The 21,733-nt window shown below is 38.0% G+C and overlaps 1 protein-coding gene across 9 annotated transcripts in view; it reads right to left on the bottom strand.

Annotated features, from left to right (window-relative positions):
• The window catches only part of LOC112103526 (TSC22 domain family protein 1), a 132,340-nt gene that overhangs the window by 69,493 nt on the left and 41,114 nt on the right, over window positions 1-21,733 (bottom strand). For 3 of the 9 annotated variants that reach the window (XM_029910995.1, XM_029911012.1, XM_029911017.1), the window contains one exon: window positions 19,313-19,535. The exons of the other annotated variants lie outside the window; for them this stretch is intronic. The gene's annotated coding sequence lies outside the window, so the exon portion shown is untranslated. The remainder of the gene's footprint in view (window positions 1-19,312; window positions 19,536-21,733) is intronic. 9 annotated transcript variants of the gene reach the window in all.

Below are 21,733 nucleotides of genomic sequence, written 5' to 3'. Positions count from 1 at the left end.
TGTCACTCACAGCCATGGAGAGGTCAAATGAGCAGGAAGGAGACTGCATAGCTTTTTAGATGCAACACGTCTCTGGGCAACAGCATGATCACAGATGAATGATGTGAGCAGGGATATGCTTGCTGCACAGCAGCAGGAAGAGCTCACAGATCATTGTTAAGTATGTCAGGTCAAAACAGGAGTGGGTAATTTTAGCATCTCTTAGCAATTGGTATGCTTGTTTACCTGCAGCGTCCGCAGGTTCAGCTGATTGCAGCTCCCACTGGCTGCGGTTTGCCGTTCCAGGCCAATGGGGATGCGGGAAGTGGCAGCCAGCACATCCCTCGTCCCATTCTGCTTCCCGCAGCCCCCATTGGCCTGAAACAGTGAACCACGGCCAGTGGGAGCCGTGATAGGCTGAACCTGCGGAAACTGCAGGTAAACAAACCATCCCTGCCCATCAGCGCATATCTCTGACAGACCGTGTGCCAAAGGTTGCTGATCCCTGGTTTATACCATACATATCCAAAGTAATGATTTATTTGCCTTATTTTCTTTGATCTTTCCCCTTTAAGTCTCTGTCAACATTTTCCTTTTGATCTATACTTATTATTATGCAAGCTGTGACATCACTAGTATGGCCCAGAGCTTAACAAAACCCACAGGGACACAAGTGCATCACAAAAATCAACTGATGTTCTGAATGGAAACCACACAAAAAAGATTGAAACAATTTAAGTATGTCACATTGGAGCATCAACTGGTTAGTGCTGCCCCTGTACATTTGCTTAAATTGGGAAACAGTGTTTCTGTACTGAAGACAACAGAAGAAGTTTCAATTAGTTTGCAAAGTTAATATTATGAACAATTCGGGGGGGGGAGCGGGGTGTAAACCAGTAGGTACCCTAAGTGGGAAAGGGGTATCCAAAGATGGTATAAGGTTGTCATGGTTTTAAGAGATGAGGGTTAAAATAAACATTTAGGTTTGTATATCTTGTATTTAATAAGTATGTAATTATTTAGTTTTATTTTGAATGGAAGGGTGTGAGCATAAGCAAGTACTCAGGCCAGATACAGTAAAGGGAAGAGGCCAGGGACGAAGCAGCAGTGTGTCCTGGTTTTCAAGTCTTAAAAAATTATGGTCACCTTACACTGAAATTAAATGGAATAAAAAGTTCATGCTTAAAAACTGAAACGACATTCAAACTATTACTCTTTCAGTGTCTTTTTAACTAAGAACCTGTAAAATCTCTAGAGATCCCAATCTTGATTGAAGCCTTATTAGGCTAGGTACTGCACAGACACATGAAGATACAGCTCCTACCATTAAGTGCTTATGAGTAATGTTTGGTTTCCTCCTGGCAAAATAAATAAATAAATCAGAACCTACTTAGTACATGGCCCACCCATGCAGACTAGACTGCTGGATTTTAATATAAAAGACAACATAATAAAAAAAAAAACAAGAGAATGCCAACACAGAGACAAGAAAAGAAGAAGGGAAGCACAGCATTTATCATTAGTATCAGTCCAGGGGCACATGGACTGAACTGCTAGGACGCTTCTAGTGTTGACATGTAATGACATCAGAAGACTTTCATGTCAAATTCATCTTTGGTTTAACGCCATTACAAAAAAAATTATGAATTTGGTCCAATTTCTCAAACCCTGTAACGTGCCATTATGTTAGATTCTAAGCTTTCAGAGTAGACAAGTCCCAGACAGAGTAAGCCAGCGAACTGCAATGTAAAAGTCACCACTAGGAGAAGGAAGAGGCTAGTTTTTTATTTCTTAAAATGTAAAACGGTTGTACAACTGTTTATGACGTATAGCTGAACATATACTGGCAGAATTCAAAGTTGGCCCTAAACTTACCAGTAAGTAACTCTTCAGATAAAGATCACAACAGAAAGATAGAGGGGGCCTGGAAGGAGCAAAACTACATTAAGCTACACCTACAAAAGCTGGCAGTTCATCTTGAAGATTTAATGGTAAAAAGCAATTGAACCTCTCACATTACACAGTCACATACATAAATTACAAGACAAGACCTTTAATACACTTACTAGTATACTATAGAACATAAGAATGGCCCTACCGGGTCAGACCAAAGGTCCATCTAGCCCAGTATCCTGTCTTCCGATAGTGGCCAGTGCCTCAGAGGGAATGAACAGAACGGGTAATCATCAAGTGATCCATGCCCTGTCGTTCATTCCCAGCTTCTGGCAAATTAGTAATAAATTATAAATTAGTAATACAATTAAAATTTAATTTTAGTTGTGAAAATAATGTAATTAAGTATGCTTTAGGATGCATTAGTCTTGCTTTATATTGTGTGTTACACTCACTCACTAATTGACAATATTGAGGGTCTTCCCATCAGTAGACATTAGCAAGGCCCTCCAAAATAGCACACCTAATTTGCACTGCAGTACAGCAAAATGAAACGCATTTCAATTTAGAAGCACCAATAGTTTGCTACCTTAAGAAAAGCTTACATTAAAGCTGTACAGGGAGGATGCGAACATCTTTAAAACATCAAGCATGAAAATCAAGTGTTTGGTACTAGACAGCAGGGCTGTATAATTTCTGCATGAAAGATAATATATGTCTGACCCATATCATGCTTACAATAGATAAATGATTCCTGGTACATACCTTTATTAAAAATACGAGTAGGGGAGGTATCTTTGAAAGCTGTCCAAATTAAAAACTTAGTCACATGGTTTCTGCCCACCTGCCCTGGCAACTTTGAAATTCTCAGAATGAAATGTTAAAGAAAGCATTAGAGTGTCATTAACTTCAATTGTATTGATCTTCTTAAAAAGAAGACTTTTAAAATTAATTACATAAAACCTTTATGGTATCACTCATGAAATCACAAAGGAGACGGCTAACTTAAATAAATCAGATACTTAAAGTTATCAAGTCATGTTAATTAACATCAAGTCATGTTAATGTTCTCTCTTAACTAACTTGTGTGTAGGATTTTTGTCCAGGAAAATTAAAACTAGGGGTAAAAATGAAATAGCACTATGCAAAAGTAAAAATGATACAAGAGAGTGCACAAGTGGAGGAAGAGAGAGAATTTCATTCCCACATCGACCTTCTCTTATCTTCCAATTTTAAGATGTAGTAGTGTTGGCACCATTTGCTGTAACAATTAGTTGGCTTATAAAGCAGTTTTCTCCCAGTCTATAGCAATCCAACAAGCTCAACAGCAAGGAACAATTAACCCCCAACTTGCAGAAATATAGAGGGGAATTTAACTTTGTATTAGTGCCACTAAAAATTATTATCTGGGTGGGATAGTCCCAGATTAGTGGACAGAGACACACACACACACAAAATATAGACACACAGCGCAAGTGCATCTGCATGCAATAAACTTCTTTCTGGGACTTCAATCTATAAATCTGGAATGATGGAAACTGAATAGCATCCCTCCACACAAAAAGGGAGGGGAAGGAGGAATGAAAGTTGAGAAGGCACTGGAACACACTAAAAAGTCATCAGTAAGGAAAAACAGCTATTTAGGTTACTCTGTTTGGTAAACAAATGCAGGGAGAGTCATACCAGCTTTCTACAAAATTTATCTGAATAAATATACTCACATTCAGATTTCCAAATTAATGGCTTAAGTGAAATAAACTAACTCTGAAGTTCAGAGGCCCCTTGTTATCTGCAAGGCTGAAATACAAAGGCAGATCAAATTGGCAATAGTTTTTACTGCGGTTTTCAATAAACTCCTGGGAGCTGATGCATGCCTTAAAGGTAAGGCATAATACTGAAGAAGAAAGTTCCCTAGAAGAGTCCTCGTGATTTGAGAGTGACAAGGAACAGTGTGTGGGACTAAGCATCCTAGCAATCCTGGAAGGTTAAGTAACATTCTGGGCTGAGTGCTACAATTGCCATTATTATTGATTCTGTCACTTTTTTTTCTCCACATCAAAACTGCGGAGTCATTTCAAGTGCAGGAACGGTCTGTCACTCCTCAGTTTATTCACAGCTATTAACCAGAATCTGTTCCATCACGTGCATTTTAGTGTATGTAAAACCTGATCATGTCATATTCCTCCAACCTCCCTTCCTCTCCTATGTCTCACCCACCTGTTGCAGCTTGCCGTACAGGCAGTTTATTATTGATTGTCCATAAGGGCATATTAACTTCATTTGGACTACTCACAAAGTTAAACACACGCAAAAGCTTTTGCAGTATTGAGGCCTAAGACTGTAAGCTCTTTGGGACAGGAAACATTATGAGTGCACAATGGGAACCCAGCTTGCCAGGGGTTTCTATCACTACCGTAATACCAATATATAATAAATGGTCTCTATGAATAACTACAGTTACCAAACTCTTCCATTTCATTTCATCTTACAAGCCAAGGCACAGTACAAGTCAAGATAACCCACGTATTTAATCATGCCTGGACAGCATAGCTGGTACCCATTAGTCCATCATAACCATAGCCTTTTGTCCACAAAAACTCAAGTGCCAGAGAGGTAACCAGAAGAAATCTTAAAAGGCTTTTCTGTAATAACATACCCTTCTCCTACTGCCACACAAGACCAAGAGGTTTGATATATTCCTGTGCACGGGAAGACAGGGACCCACAAGAGTAATGACAAGTTTGTTAAACTTCTGAATTTCTTCATTAGATAATGGAGGGACCCCTTTATGGAAATCCTTCAGCACAGTCTCAGGAATCACCAAATAGAGGCATATCCACCCACAACTAGACAGGAATATTAAACTGATGCTTTATAAATAATTCAGCTGACTTGGTATAGAATCAAACAAGTCCCTCTGGCAATTGTGATCTCATGTTTGTAAACAGGAAATTTCAAGAAATCCTGTGCAGCATCTTAAATAAAAAGAAGAACTTTTGGGGCGCTTTTACAAACCAAGCACATTGCTGGCCCTTAAATAATCAGTTTGAAACAGACTGGAGATATAGAACAGTGGCTTTCAACCTTTTTTTCATTTGCAGACCCCTAAAACATTTCAAATGGAGGTGCAGTCCCCTTTGAAAATCTTGAGAGTTTGCAGACCCCCAGGATCCACGGACCACAGGTAGAAAACCAATGACATAGAAAAACTATCAGCAACTGAACAATTATATTGTGAGTTATAGTAGCAAGATCTCCTTTGCAGTTTCTTAGAGGACTGGTTCTGCCACCTTTAAATCATGCTGAGCTATACTTTACTTCAAAAATCAGTAGGCCCAGACACTGACTGAGGATTACACAGCATGAGGTGGCAACTCAGCTCCTTTGTAAAGAAAACCCTGCTTCTAAAGCATATGCTTTTTCTTTGATTATGTAACACACACAAATACTAAGATTTCTACAAGTGAAAGCCCCTTGTAATTGCAAACATTTGTTCTAAACCACACTTGCAAAATTATATTTGCTCGCTCATCCAGGGCCTATTTTTTTTTGAAAAAAACTAATTAGTAAAATAGGTTTTTCAGCAGCATCATAGTAACCATGGGCAATGCAAGCAGATTTGGTGGAATTTTTTTTTTTTTTTGACAATTTTGCAAAGCTATTCAAAATAGATATAAAGCAAGAAAAACAAAGAAATGCTTAAGTGAAGATGCTAAAAAAACATATTGTTTATGTAGTCCAAATGTCTCTGCATATCATCTTAAATATATACTATAAAAATGCCATCGTAACTTTCTCATTCTACAAATCAATGACCACCAAATCGGTGTCCAAGTGTATTAAAAATGAAATAGTTATGTTACTTGATGCCCAGTTGGTCAGCCTGTGCACTGTAGTTAAACTTCACTGCCCTTTCAGGGCTGGGGCATCCACGCGGAGTGAAAGAAAACTAAAACAGGAAGAAGCTTTTTGCCATCTTCACCCTCTAACAGCAGTATCTAGTGGCAAAGGAAGCATACAGCAGTTCTAATAGGTCATGGCTCCTTGCAGTGGCAAGAAGAAGAAAAAAAAGAAAAAAAGGACACATTACTGCTGGAACATTAAAAACTGGTTAAACTACTTTGAAATATTTTGAAAGGTTGGGAACAGTGATTTTAAAGCACTAATGCTGTTTAATAATCAGACATTGTGTTTGATGGAAACGAAGCCAGCAGCAAGGTCATTAGAACTCTGGCTGGTGGCTAAGCCTTGTAAATGACATCTTTCAAATAACAGCTATAAAAAAAATGGAGGCTCCAACATGTACAGGGTACAGTAGTTTAAATGTAAGAAGTTACTGAAAGACAACTTTATAGCAAACCAATTTAAACCACACATTCTGAATACCCCCAGATGGAACAAAATTTTCAAAGTTGTAGAAAACAATATCCCCTTGCATTAAATGTCCTTTCACTTAATGGTTTAAAAAAAAAAAAAAAAAGCCCATCCTCATACCCTAATCCTGCAAACAGGTCAAATGCGTAACCCCATTCATAGACTTTGAGATTAGTCACATGAGGAAAGTTACATATGCGCATAGAAGTGTTTTCAGGATCAGTGGCTCAATTTCCAGCAATACACTTCAAGTGATGTGGATATCACTGACACTTAAGAATGTTTGAGGTGATCCAAGACAACTGTGGTGTGAAAATATCCGCTACAACTACATGCCTGTGTTAGAGGTTGTTCAGGTTTTATGGGGAAAAAGTTTGGCCAGACATGGGCAGGATGTAATGGTTATTATGGACCAATACTTAATCATCTACAAAACTCAGACCATAATGTATTTTTATTTTGTTTATTTTAAATATAAAAAAGGATCTAGTACTTTAAAAAAAAAGGCACTTCCCAGGAGTCTATCATAGCTTAAATTTACTACTTCTCGCACACACATTCCCCCTCAACAAATGCACATATTTCACGCACCAAGTACAAGAACAGTATCATGATGCGAAAACTAAAATAGTACAGCCAATATTTAAGTGCTATTAAAGTATACACATAATACCACTATATCCACATTTGCATGCTGTCACTTGTTAAAATGCTGTCTTGGATGGGCCTCTCTTTAAAGTATAAAATCAAGCTACAATGTAATGCTAAAAATTCCAGCATCAGCTCCTCCTCCTGAGAACATTTTTCATTCACTGATAGTCTAGTACACATACACTTCAAAGTTGAAGCTGTGATTAATATTGTATATGGTAAAATAGATACTTAGTAGACATTGGATAGTTAACTAAAATCTCGCTGTTGCAGTCATAAACCCACGAGCAGTAAACTAAGCACAAGAAACAAGGGCACCATGCAAAGGCAGAGATGGAGAACAGAAACTATGCTACAAGAGGGAAAGCGCCGATTAGAAGTGAAAAATATCTTCACCAGTAGCAAAAGAAACAAAAATACTGACTTAAGTGTTCCTTTTATTTATTATAACTTTTCCCAAAATTTGTTCAGTTGTGATAGCCCTAGGTTTCTGATAAGTGGGGGGCTGGGGTTTATTTTTTAGGGAAACAAATATATAGTTTACACTATCTGGTTGGTGGTACTTAAATCTCTGTTTACCTCCTTGGAGGTCTTTTTTTCAAATAGGTAAAGAAACAGAGTTACGGGTTTTTTGGTTTTGCTTTTAAATATAAATTCCTTGTGTGATTGACCCTATGTCAGGTACTGGCATCAGGATTTGGAGGAACATATTCCATCTCTGATTGAGAACTAGGAATGACAAGTCAATGGGGGAGGAGGGCAATGAAAATACTTTGCCTTGTTATACTTTATAAACCTGGTTATTGTTATTTATAAATTTGTAATGCAGTAGCAGCTATGGCCCAAATCAGATATAACTTAGAGAATTTTTTCACTTCAAGGTCCCAGAAGCAAAGACAAGGTTTTCATCTCAAGGCCAAAAGACCAAAAACATCAAGACACTTGATCACGGCCTTGGATAGACCAAGAGACTACCTACACTTGACCAGAGCTCAGAGAGCCCCCCATTAAAAAAAACCACACACACAAAAGGGCTGTCAATCCTAAACTTGAAGATTAGCTCAGAATGGTTTTGCACTCTGCATGTGTAGACCCATTCATAGTGAAAATAGTGAACTGCATCTCGATGAGGAAGGTAATTGCTTTTCTTGTATTTTATTGTAAGCAGCCTGGGACCATGAATTCTTGAAGGCCAGGGAAAAGTAGATTAGTCACGGATCATATTGGAACAGGTGAATTTTCCTGAGTCATTTAAGTTGGGAGATTTCAAGGGGACTTTGTAAGGGAAAGAGACATGCTTACCATCCAGGAATTAATTTGAGAGGAGGCATAGGAACTTTGTAGACCTTTTAGTTCTCTTATATTTGGACATATCTAGAGCACAGGAGGGTCCTTAACAAATCAGCAAGAAGGCTGTTCTGGCAGAAGGCTTGTGTTGAGGTGGTCTAGTCCAGTCCATCCCATATCACATTTTTCAGGAGACAGGTTTCAAAGATCACTGGATGCCCACAAAAACAATTAGACTATTCACCGAGTAAGGTGCTACCCAGCATAAGCAGGAGCATCATAATCCAACCCGTAGATATTTGTGGCTTGGATTTCAAGTTTTTACTTCATTTATCTATTTTCTCTTTGTATAGATACATACCCAAGCATAGGTATAGATGCATATGTGCATATAAAACAAATATTGATAGTTTGCAAAGCAGCAGCATTCTTGGGTAATACTTTGGTATTTGGGTAGTGAAGACAAAGAAAAAAGATGAATTATTTATAAAGTGCAGTGGTTCACCCAGCGAAGCAGATACTGACAAACAGATACTGACAAACAACAGGAACATCGAGAGAGACAAAAAACATGTGGGCAGTTCAGGATAACACAAGGTAGCATAACTACAATACCAGCCAGACACTGTTTTGTTTAAAGGTAAATGGCGATTCAAAATCTGGCTCAGTTCAAAACTATCTGAATACACAATGAGCTTCTTGTGAGAGACAGGAGGCAGCTTAAAATGCAACAAATTATAAGATCATGAGGAATGGGAAACTAGCTGACTCTCGCATCCTATCATCATCATCACCACCACCAGCACTCTGCAATCAGAGTCCACAATTTAAAAACAAAACATCAGAGATTGCCAGAGGTTGCTTTCCTGGTTATGGTCAGTAAGACATCTACTCTGACCTGCATGGCAGCCTGCAGGTGGTGCTCTACACTGCCATATAGGAAACTCTGGTTTGATTCCTGGTCTTAGTGACACCATTTCAGACATCTTAAGACTCCCAAGTAATTTATATTTCTGGGCAGCAATTTGGGATTTGATACCAGGAAAACTTAATTCCTGAATTTCCCAGTTTTTCACTCCCTGAATAAATACAGTATTACTGTGTAGTTAGCTCGTTTAGCACTAGGGTAAAGGTTGCAGAAGTGCTTCTTAAGCTACCCCTCAGCTAATTAGAAAGATGTTTTGATTGGTACTAAAGTGACATGACTAGTGTATCGCTATAAGAATGATGGGAGTGAACAGGGTAGACTGATTTCAATCAATGACTTAAATCACCAATTTTAATCACAATTTAAATCAGCAAACAGGCAGCGTTGATTTAAATCATGTTTTGTATTTGTACTTTAATTCTTTTCCTAAAGAAAAGTAGAGTCTCATGGGATGGTAACAATTAAAACAGGTTGATTTCCAACTAATTATAGCCTTTACACTAAGTTTGGCGCTTCTTTTTGCTAGCCAGGATGATACACTATCACTCTATACTTTTGTTTAAGCAATTATAGAGCTTAACTTACATTTATTCAGATTCTTAATTTTTATCTTTTTGTTAGAATGAAGGGGAATGATGCACTTATTTACTAGATTTTTTTTTTTTTTTACACTTGCAATTTGCATCAAGCTTTATTTGGATGGAAATTCAAACAATTACAAATGCACAAAAATAGCATTTTCAATTTCTTTCCAAATATTAATGCTACCTTAAATGTTCTGGATACGTAAGAAAAAATGTTTAATAAAAATGTTATCAAAATATTTTTTTTTTATTTAAAGCTAACATTATACAAAGGAAGTATTATCTAGTCAGTGAATATTGATTGTTCCTGGTCACCATGTCCTTTTAGATTTTAGAAAAAATAGATCTCATTCTGTTTTTGTTCATGGAAGAGGAAAACAAGCTTTGCTGCTTTTTACATCTCCCAATTTTTTTCTTAATTTTGAATGAACTAGTCATTGAACTGAAATAGCTGAATAAACTGAAATAAGGAAAATATTCTCTCTGCACCTGCAAAAGAGGCTACTGCTGTCAAAAGCTGGGCTAGCACTTCAACAAACTTGTTCCAAACGCTTAGTCAGTGACTTCCACCAGTTCAGTGGTTTCATTTTTTGTATTTAACTTAAAATATTTTAATAGATTAGAGTTTAGGTCTTAATATAGGTTATCAATTGTAAATAGGTATATTTTTTTAAAAAAGAAACCTGTATTTAAAAAATGCAATTTAAATATAAAAATCTGATCTAATAAAATCTGATTTTAAACCACCCTGGTAGTGAACAGTCTCCAGAGTGAGTGTGAGCAAGGATGAACTCATTCTGCACAAAATTTAATAGAAATAATTAAAAATAAAAATCTTGAGATTTATACAGGTGGAAATGAGGTATATCCTGGCAAAAGATCTCGTCACTGCCAGTACATAACTAACTAAAAGGATGACAATACATGGAATTCTGCTCAACATATTCTGTGACGAAGGAAAATACTGCATTGACCTAAATAATATAGCAGTGGACAAACCAGAGTCACGGGTGTTTTGCAGGTATTTGATTAAGATTAACCTTACACAAAATTATACACATTGCTGTATTTGCCAAAATCTACAACGCAGTAGTCCATACTACTCTGAAAATGTAAAAAACTTTTTGGAATCCTAGGTACCTACTTTTGGGGAGGGATGGTTCATGAAAAACAAAGTTAACAATCCACAATAAAAACAGCAAGGTCTTCCCAATGCTGTAGTAGGCCTTAACTTCATGAGATAATGTAGCCTCACAACAGCATGTAAATAATCAATTTTTATTAACAAATTCAAAAAACAACTTGACGCGTGGAATTGTTTATCTGTCCTTTGTTTATATACACAAGTAAATCTTGTACCATTATTCCTTTCTGCTACAAAACCATATTTTCACAACTACTTAATTTTGAAAGACAACTTATTTTAAAATCACAGAAATTAAATGTATGAATTTAAGTTGTACAAATTTGTAACTTTCAATTTCTGGTTTTATCATCACAATGAACTATCTAGATGCAATTTTTTTCTGTTTTAATTCAACTTTTTAATATCAAAACACTATACTCAAGTCACAAGGATTTTGTTTTTTTAATACCTGATTTACATGTTTAAAGACTTGTAGTATTAAAACCCCATTCTGTAACCATTTTGATATAACAATAGTACCTGAAAAACGTTGAGTTACTGGATTTTAAATCTTTGTTAGTGGCTTATTTTTACAACCACTAACATGCCACACATATAACATGAAGTCATTTTTCTGTCAAGACTAAAATTAGATTAATTGTGGGTTTCTGTATTATCTGATGGTGTCTCGTTTTCAGTTCCTGTACTTCTCCGGACCTTAAAAAAGGTCCCTCTTTACCCACTATCTTGAGATCACTGAACATTCCATTTGTACACATCTCTGATCTTGGCTCCACTCAGTTTACTCCTTTGCATTTCAATCCAGATTTTGTCTCTTCATCGTGACCCTGGGACCTCTTGATGCCAACTGGCAGAGGGCACAGAGGTGGTGCATGGAGGTTTACATATGGTGCATAGGGATATCCTGGGTCCGATGTTACGTAATAATATGCCAAAGTGCAGCATGTGAAGTCTCCACCAACAGCCATAAAACACTGGTCATCCTAACCATTGTGAGATGTCTATACAGTTAATATTTAAGGAGTCATGTATCTATGCCGAAAATTATGCCTACAAGTCGAAGCATGAAGGGGCATCTGAATATTTAGCATATCTGGCATGTAAATACCATGCAACACCAGTTACAACAGTGCCATGCGAACGCCTGTTCTCACTTTCAGGTGACATTGTAAATAAGAAGCGGGCAGCATTCTCCCACATAAATGTAAATGAACTTGTTTGTCTTAGCAATTTGCTGAACAAGAAGTAGGACTGAGTGGACTTGTAGATTCTGAAGTTTTACATTGTTTTGTTTGAGTGCAGTTATGTAAAAAAATACTTCTATGTTTGTAAGTTGCACTTTCACGATAATAAGATTGCACTACAGTACTTGTATGAGGTGAAATGAAAAATACTATCTTTTGTCTTTTACAGCGCAAATATTTGCAATCAAAAATATAAAGTGAGCACTGTACACTTTGTATTCTGTGTTGTAGTTGAAATCAATATATTTGAAAATGTAGAAAAACATCCAAAAATATTTATAATAAATTTGAAGTGGTATTCTATTATTGTTTAACAGTGTGATTAAGATGCAAATTAATCATTACTTTTTTTAATCGTTTGTTTTCCATTAATTGCATGTATTAACTGCAATTAATTGATAGCCCTTCTATAAACAAATTTAAGTGGAGCAGTGATCTTGAGATTAAACTGGTAAGCTGTGTACTATTGCTTTGAGAGTAGCAGAGCTCTGAATTCTGTGAGTGTCCAGCAGAACATGGGGTGGACACTCCAGAGAGATGCTTGGAGGGCTCGGTGGATGGAGTGCACCTATTCCTTGCCTACAGAGGGACAGCAAAGCCTGTATAGGCTGAGAGGGGAGTGCTTGTTACCCATGGCTGGTGGAGGAGTCAAGAAGCTGACCCCTGGCAGGCACAGACAAAGTTTCCTCCTGTAAAGGTAGGTGGTAGCGAGATGCCTCACAATGCTGAGCACCCCCAGGAACTGTCACAATCATCCTTTGTAACTCAGTCAACACAGATACCCAAAATCCAGTATGTCTCCAGATTGTGTCCTGTTACTGTTCTCTAGTAGGTAGCACAGCCAATTCTTATCATCCCTGTTCAGGAAAGTTCCTAAGCATGTACTAGAACATGACTATGTACTTAAACTCCACTGAAGTGCTTTTCTGGACAGGTATGCTTTCCTGAATCGACAGCCACGGGAACTCCAACAAACAATTACATGTCTATTTTCTGAGGTTCATAATGTTTACATTACTTACCATTTATTTAGTTCCCAACTTAGCTTTATTTCCATATTATCCTCTTCATTAGTGTATGTTGTACATATCCATTAGAAAATTACTGTAAATGTAGGAATAGTATAAGCCCTTAGTACAAAGAGCTAAGATTTCCAGACACTAAGCCTTGCATCCTATTTCTCACCCTCCCATTTCTGGCACAATTCTAGCAAATGTGTTTATCAATAATAAGTATTGTAAAGAACCATCCTAGAGTGGGTGGTGAATGAACCAATTTTTTCCAGATCCTTTTATGATTCCATGAGGAAAGTACCGGACTTTTCAAAATAAGCCATTTAAACTATGCTCTTGAATTATGCTTCCTGCCACTACGCAGCAAATGCTCAATAGAGCTTTCCCACACCAAGAATCGGCTATTTAATTAATACACATTATATATTTGAGTTTATCAACATAAGGTACTACTGAAAATCAAGCAAGCAGAAGAGCCCTTCAAATAAATTTAAATGTCTCTTTGATGAAACATTAACAGTCAAAATCTAATTTGATAACTAACAGCATGATATTTATTTTGACAAAATATCTTCTAATTTTCAACTGTTAAATACAAACGCTACCACTGTTAACAAGGAACATTTGCTTAGATTTTCTTATACCCAATTCCAACAATACATAAGAATAAGTTACCTAAACTCAGTCTCTGGAAAGAGTTCTCTGGATACTACTTTTTATTAGCTGATAATCACTTTGAATGAACATGGTAATCTTGTTTAGAATTCCGGGGTCTACACAGATTGTGTCCTCTTTTAAAATTTACACTGCCTTGAGGACTGAAGTGCATCAAGTTGCATTTTTTTTACCTTTCAAATAATGTTCTGGGTTCTAAAATAAGAGATGACCAGATCATCAGCACATCTGTTTAACCATATGTTTTAACTCCATTTGTTCAAATATTATTCACATTAGTTCTATACATAGGTACGATGTTTCTTCCCTGCCCTGGGCTAGGAGGGAGAGTGATCAGTTGCTGACAAAGTTAAAGTTACACAAGGAATTCACACTAAAACATAACCTACCTTAACAATTTGCATAGTCTGGTGGGGCATGTCCTCTGGATTCTAAATATACATTAATTTTCCCCCCAAGAAAGCTATCATTTGTGAGATGCTATAATAAGAGCTTCCCTTATTGCTCTGCAACAAGCACCTTACTCACACTGTTCACATGGTCTTGACATCCATTTGCTTGGTGCACAGACAAACAAGAGATAACAATGTTGGATTCTACTACAATAGAAAGAAGGGGAGCGATAGAAAGAAAGTACAATATCAAACAGACCATTTAGAAGTATTCCCCCCCCACCCCAGATTCTAAAAAGAGGGGTAAATAACTATGAAGAGTTAAAGGATCATTGCCTCTACCTTCAAGTCCAAAGTTTAAAAACATAGTTAAAAATGTTCTCTTTTCTTTTTGGTTAATTATTTTAAAAAATCCACCCTCCTAGCCAAAACTAAAGATTTCGGAACCATTCCACATATGCAAACATATCACACCTCTGAAGGGAACACTAGTGCAGCTTGCCTTTGAAGTATGGTTGACCACACAACCACTCCCAGCTCTTCATAGTCCATTTGCAAGAAAAGCCATTTTGTGGCTTCATATTTGTGTGTATCACTAATTCCATACCAAATTTACTCAGCTCACAATAAATGCAATTTTTCCAAAACGACAGCCCTTCAATCTCACACTGGGCTCAAAGTCAAGCTGGGCTCTCTCTCATACCTCATCAGTGATAAAAGTTCTGCAGGCCAAATTATGCTCTGAGTGCCACCTGTGCCAACCTACTTTCCTAAGAATTATGCCTTCTATCAGTTAAATGTGAGCATCCCATTTGTTGTCAGTAGAATTTCAGATATGTAATAGATGGTATTATTTGACCTTCAGCATATTACTTGCTATTAAGCATGAAAAGGAAAGAGCCCAACTTGATTTTCAGAAGTCAGAGTAAATTTGCATCAAAGACAGATAAGCAACATCTATTTCACTGTAAACTGAGCAAACCTGAGATGGCATAAGTGATAAGAATGAATATGGAATCCCAGAAGTGTTTTCCCTGCTAAGCAGTTACTTCTCAGAGTATAACCACATTGTAAGGAAGGGAGAGATCTCCAACAGACACTTTCAAGAGATCTGGAGTAAGCATCGATAATGTGTTTTCTCAACGCTAATAAAGAGGATTAGCTACAGTTGGGGCAGCAATGTTGGCAGGATATTGGCAAAGAGACATTGTATCACAGAGTCAGGATACAGACTGAAGAGGATGGATAGAAGGTATGGAGGACTTGATGGTGTACTGGGACAGCTTGAGGGACCGGTTTATGACTTGCAGAGGAAGGGAGAGGAAGATGCCAACAGTCAGGATTTTCTTGATGGGTTGAGAGAGGAAGTCTGAACTGGACAAAGAAGTCAGGGTCACTAATTGCTAGAAGCAGGCACCTATAAGGAAGGTAGAGATCACATAAAGGAGAAATAATTGGGATTGGGTGGTTCTAAAACTTAAGGAAGTTGAGCCAAAAAATCAGGCAAACAGAGGTGAGTCAAGTCCCAAGACATTCTGCTAGGGCTTGGGCTATAAGACACTAGCATCATAGGGTAGGATTTCTTGTTACAGTCCTGGTATTTTGGAGTCAGGATAAAGTAGACAGAGTGATCACCTTCTCTGAACATGTATGGAAATCTGAAATATAATATAAACATAAGGAAACAGATTGCTTTAATACCTTTATTAATATTTGATAATACATAATCAATAGACACCTTTCTAAAACACTCCAACAGTCAAGCTGCAGGTTTCAGAGTACCAAAGATTACATTACACAATGCTGGTGCATACAGCAGAAGTATCAAAATACCAACAAAAAACTATATTATTTTTAAAAGTGTTAACAAAAAAAATTATTTTCATGAATGGAAATAAATTTTATATGGATAGTTTTAAGTTTCCAAGGGGTTGTAACAGAGCCAAGTAATTTTTAAAGCTTTTTTAAAACTTAACGTTATGTCTTTAGAGACTTTACTATTAAAACAATTCTCAGTTGGTGTGCAGAGTAATTTAGATTATCCTTCACCAAATAAAGTTATTTAATACCTCAATTCAGAGAAGGATGCCTATTCAGGAAGGGCACTTAAGCATGTTCTTAACTTTAAATCAATGGGACTCAGTCACATACTTAGGTCCTCATCCAGGACAGCACTTATACCACCAATGTTTAAGATCACATATTTTGCCCTTTTCTTGGATTTAAAGATGTTTAGTCCTGAAGCTCTTAAGTAACTTCTACAATTGGATTTTAAATCTCTGGATGCAAAAAAGTCAAAATAAATGTACCTATAGTAAATAAGCTATTCAATATGCATAAGTGAGATACTGATTTCGAAGTAAGACAAAGACAGCTTTCTTTAAAAAGTGAAATACATCTTCACTTTTGATTTACCGCACTGAACTTTATACGGCATCATCACACAATTGTGTTTGTGGATTAAAGAAATCAGTTTAAATAAATTCATTTTAAATCAGTTACTGCAGTCCCATATTTTAACAAACATTTTATCAATTTTATCAACAATTGTGTTTGTGGATTAAAGAAATCAGTTTAAATAAATTCATTTTAAATCAGTTACTGTAGTCCCATATTTTAACAAACATTTTATCAATTTTCTAAAAAACACTAAATTATAAATTATGTGTATTTTACAGACTATATGACTACAGCAGAAATCAGGATGTAGGCAATAAGCAGTTTGATAGCTATTCTTGGCAAAGGAAAAGCCACATGAATGATTTTTTTAATCTGAAAGGGCCCCAATTTAAGTAAATCCTCTGTGAATGGCTCACTACGTAAGTATGTATTTAAGCAGCACTATCTAAACAATTATTTTTAGACAATATACTTCAACTGAAATGCATTCAAACATAATAAGAAATCACAACTGCCAAGAAGCAGTAGCCTGGGGGCTATGTTAAGATTGTTAGGCAATTTAGGTATGCTGGTTGATTTAATGAAAGATCTAGGCATTAGTTAAAAACGTTTCATGGTGAACTGATTTAAGAAACTAAGTGGAAGGAGGCACAAGCATCTGATTAGTTTATTCCAACTGCCAGAAGCAGATCGGGGGGGGGGGGGGGGGGGGGGGGGGGGGGGGGATATATGCTCTTCCACTCCTGTAAAGGCTAATGTTAATCCCCTATAGGAATTTCCAAAATTAGTTTTGGGGTGGTTTTTAGAAATCTGAAGCGCAAAAAATAAACCTTGTTCTTCAGAAAAGTTTGCCTACGACGTTCAGTAATATGCTTCAAGTAATGCCAGACACTTTTACTTATTTCTCAGCTGATCTGGCACCACAATAAACTGAATTTGGTTATAGAAATTCTCTTATAAAGAACTGCTGCATACTGGTTTTAACTATGTATAGAACAGGCTTTCCCCCAAAACACCTTAAAAAGGTGACAAGCCACACTGAATTATATCTCCCTCCACATTTCTCTCCTGAGCCCTCCAAAACACTTAAATTTAAGTTAACAATTTCCTTCAATTTGTAGAAATTTCAAATGTGTAATAGTGTATATTTTGACATTTTGACAGTTTGGGCTCAACTCTTTCCTAAAAACCCAGAGAAGGAGTAACTGATTAAATAAATCCATTATTTTCCATAAGTTCTCTTTACAGATATACTGGATAGTTACAGAAATTGAACCAGAAGTGCAAGGGGGGGGGGGGGGAGAATTGGTCTTATAAAAGCAGCAGTGTCTGGAGTACAAGAGAAGCAGGTTTCACAGATTCCTCTGAGGTCGCCTATGCAGAGGATGATGAGGCCCAACTTCACTTAATTTGAGATTTGAAGATCTGCTCATGGTAGTACAGCTGGAGACTTGCAAGCTTTATCCATGTATTTACTTGAACCCTGGGTCAGCAAGGTAAGAGGGGCCAGATCAAACAAACATTCCGCACAACACTTCAACGAAGAACTACAGGAGACCAGAATGTCTCCTGAATGAACATTTATTTCCTAGGAGCTATAATCTGTCTGGGCTTCCACCCCAAAGACAGCTAATATTCTGGCTCTAAGGATTCTGCATGATCTGAAAAAAAAAAAAAAACCCACCACCTCCTCCTCTTCCATAACCCAATTTGTATCAGGGAATCTTACTTGTGAAAGGTCAAGATTCAAGAATAAAGTCTCATCATCTGGAATCTTAGAAGGCCCTCCTCAAGGTCTTTCCACTGAGGGCTCATGGCACTGTAAGGGCTGAAAGTTCATGCAGCAATTTTTGGGAAGCGAGGAGGGAGAGAAGAGCCACTGGATCCACTGGGTAGTATTGAGTGCAACATAGTTCTAGTTGAATTTTCTTGGTATGAAAGAAGGACTGGGGGAAAAGGGGCCTGGACCTTTGAGGCTCCAAAAGCCCTCTTAGAATCCCATTGCTCATTGCAGGGTTGATCTCTGTGGTTACAGCCAGGGGACACCCACAACAGCCTGTCTGCCTCAGCTATGAGGTGGAGATGGGGAGGTCTGGCAGTGGGCAGTCTGAGGGAGAAGCTGCTGCTGCAGCATGTGGTGTGAAGTGAGGAGGGAGAGCTCACAGTTAAGCTCCTACTAAAAAATCTCACACTAAAATCATTCTCTGGGCCACTGGCATAGCTGCAGGGAGGGGTCAGCAACATCCCCTTTGATCGGTGAGAGTTCTTGCCCTGGCACCCTGCTCCATTGTAGTCACACAGGCAAATCAAAGCATCAGGGGAATTGCAAAATCCAGCGATGCGAGAACTAGTAAATCAGATTTCCCTGGCTGAGAGAAAAGAGTGTCTGGGTCCGCCTACATGGTTTCCACAGTCATAATATCTCAGCTCTTTTGTGCAGAGAGGGGAGAGAGGAAGAGCAGTAGGAGAGCCTACAGCACAAAGCAGTACTGTGAGTTGGGGTTGGAGACAATGAGGTGCACACACAAACCCCTCAACAGGAAACTTTCCAAACTACAGCAAAGTGGGTGGGGACAGAAATGCCTTCCCTATTTCTCACAAAAATCTGCTGAGCCAGAAGCTCTTCCCCTCTCAGTCTAGAAAGGTGGGCAACAAAGAAGAAAGGGCAAAGGACCAGCCATGTCAGTCCTCCACACTTGAGGAGAAGGCAATACAAGCGGCTATCCCCAAGTGGGCTCTACCTACCTGCAACACTGATGAGGGGGTTCAAGAATTCAGTGTCTACCCAGGGAACAAGGGAGGAGCAGATCCTGGAAGCAGATCCTTCCCCAAAGGAAATCTCATTTTGACTCTGCAACTTGAGAGCTTCTGCCTGAAACTGACTCACTTTGATATTTCTTGGATTCTGTCTTCTTCCTTTCTTCAGTCATCTTTCCTGTTGGTTTCTTCCCTTTGCTTTGGGGGTCAGCTGGAAAAAGAATGAAGCAGAAGGCTAAGGCATGACTCCATAATTCCAGGACAAAGAGGTAAGACTGAAGGGGAAGGAGAAGTGTATTTGATACCTTCTGAATAACAGCTGTTTTACAGGTTTTTTCAATGCTCTGATTTGTCAAAAAATGGCTAAAATCTTTCCTTTTAAATTGCCAATAGGCCAAGACCAAGCACAGGAGGTTTTTGTCCAGAAAGGTTTTTTTCATGTTGTTACAAGTAGAGCTGGTCAGAAAATTTTGAAATTGTGCAAATTTTGTAGAAAAACTGAATTTCCACAATTCTTCCTTCCATTTTCTGACAAGCTCTAATTATAATCACCGTATCTACTATTGCAACACAATGAACAGCTCTTCACAAGATTAGGCAGAAAGAAGCTGCGAGATGAAAAGGTGTTTGTACTTACCTGGAAGTTTCCTTTAAACTGTCCCCCTTTTCTTAGCAGTACTAGTCTACAGCTCAAATAGTAAGGTCTTCCTCTCTACTTGCAGAACCAGACCTGTCAATCACTGGCAGCAATGTAAAACACACTTCCCATCCTGAAAGCCCACCAGTTGGGAAACTTCAACAGTTAATATGGTACTGTATAATTGTAACTACACATAATGCCTACTATAGAACACAAGAACCTCCGCAATCCCTGTGTTATCGTTTTGCATTTCTAGACCAATTTTTCTTCCCTGGGGAGCTGGATCTGTGACGCTTTACTACCTGAAGAAAGCAAGTGTTCAGGTAATTAATCTGCCTATTCTTTAGCACAGGAAGTTCCATAGATCTTTAAGATTTTACCATCACTGTGTGGCTGAAGTGATGGGGCATGGCAGCTGAAGTGGATGCAAATATATGCCTCATTATTTACTTTAGTCTGCCTTTGTTCACTGAGGTACACAAGTACCTGAAGTACATGAATGAGTAAGGTGGCTCTAAAGAAGTTGCTTTACTTGTAGATGAAGAAAGATCCTACCTCTTTCATCACTTCACCTTCAGACACTGAATATGACGAAGACTTTGTTTAACGTGGGAGCTTTTTCCCCGATAGCAAGATCATCTTGTAGACAACTGAGGATGCAATTTAGTTGAATTTCATGATCTCTGCCTGAATATTTGAATTTTACCACCATGTTGGTTCACTTCTTTCCAGAGATTAAAATGGTGGACATGAATTTGGCTGAGCATCATCTCTTTTTAATTATGGTTTGCCTCTCAAAAGCCAGATGCAGCCTAGTCAAGCCTGCTTGGCCCCTTATGCATGACTAGTCCTTGTGGGAAAAAGGATCTGTCCTGCTTTGGAGGAAAAGTAGCTGACCTAGCAAGATACTGATCAGGTCCAGGCAGTGGGGTCTTCTTAGGCAATATATCATCTTTGCTTTCTCTAACAGTCTACATCATTCTGGATAGGAGTAGAAAAGGAGAAAAGAAAAATGGTAGTATATGCAGTGCTCTTTGGGACAGAGCTTCTGTTGCTATTGTATTTGATAGCTGAATACTCAAAAAGAATAAAAATACAAATCAAAGTAATAATTCATGTATTGCATGGTGAATAAAAGGGTCTCACTGGTCGTATCTGATGACTGACACTACTTTGCTCCTCAAAGAGTTTTCATGTTGCTAGAAGATGTTGCTTGCACTTCCACCTTCCATAACAGTAGTGACATGTAATGTCTTGAGTATCGCACTGCAGTCCCTGGTGCTGGCTGACAGGTATTGGGAATCCAAAGAGGCATCCAAAACACAAACAATAGAAACTTCCACAGTATTGAACCCAGCCAAATTCTCTCTTGGTGCTAAGCAGGAGTGCACCCAAACATTAAATCAATCCACCCATCCAAGAATTTGCTAAGTAAAGCAAGCAGACATATGTGATGGCTGGCCCATCCCTTTGTAGTTTTCTCTCAGGCAGGAATCTACCTTCAGATCCCTGGAGTCTCTCAGGAAGGAGTGACTAGCCTTTCAATGCACATAAGAACTCCCTTAGAAAAGATAAAAAGCACATAAGTTTGCATAGGTTTATCTTGAGGACTCAGGAATAGGAAAATGGGTTCCCGGTTTGTATGTTCTGGCTACCATACACTCTAATGGGACTTTTGAACTCCTATATAGCAGAATCCAACCAATGTGACAGTAGATGTGTGTCTCCGGGCTGGGGATAGCTAGATTCTTCTGCATCTTTTTGGAAGC

The sequence above is a fragment of the Terrapene carolina genome, unplaced genomic scaffold (genome assembly GCF_002925995.2).
Source record: "Terrapene carolina triunguis isolate 2854851 unplaced genomic scaffold, T_m_triunguis-2.0 Scaffold17, whole genome shotgun sequence".
NCBI lineage: Eukaryota > Metazoa > Chordata > Testudines > Emydidae > Terrapene > Terrapene triunguis.
This window is presented reverse-complemented; position numbering and strand designations above follow the sequence as displayed.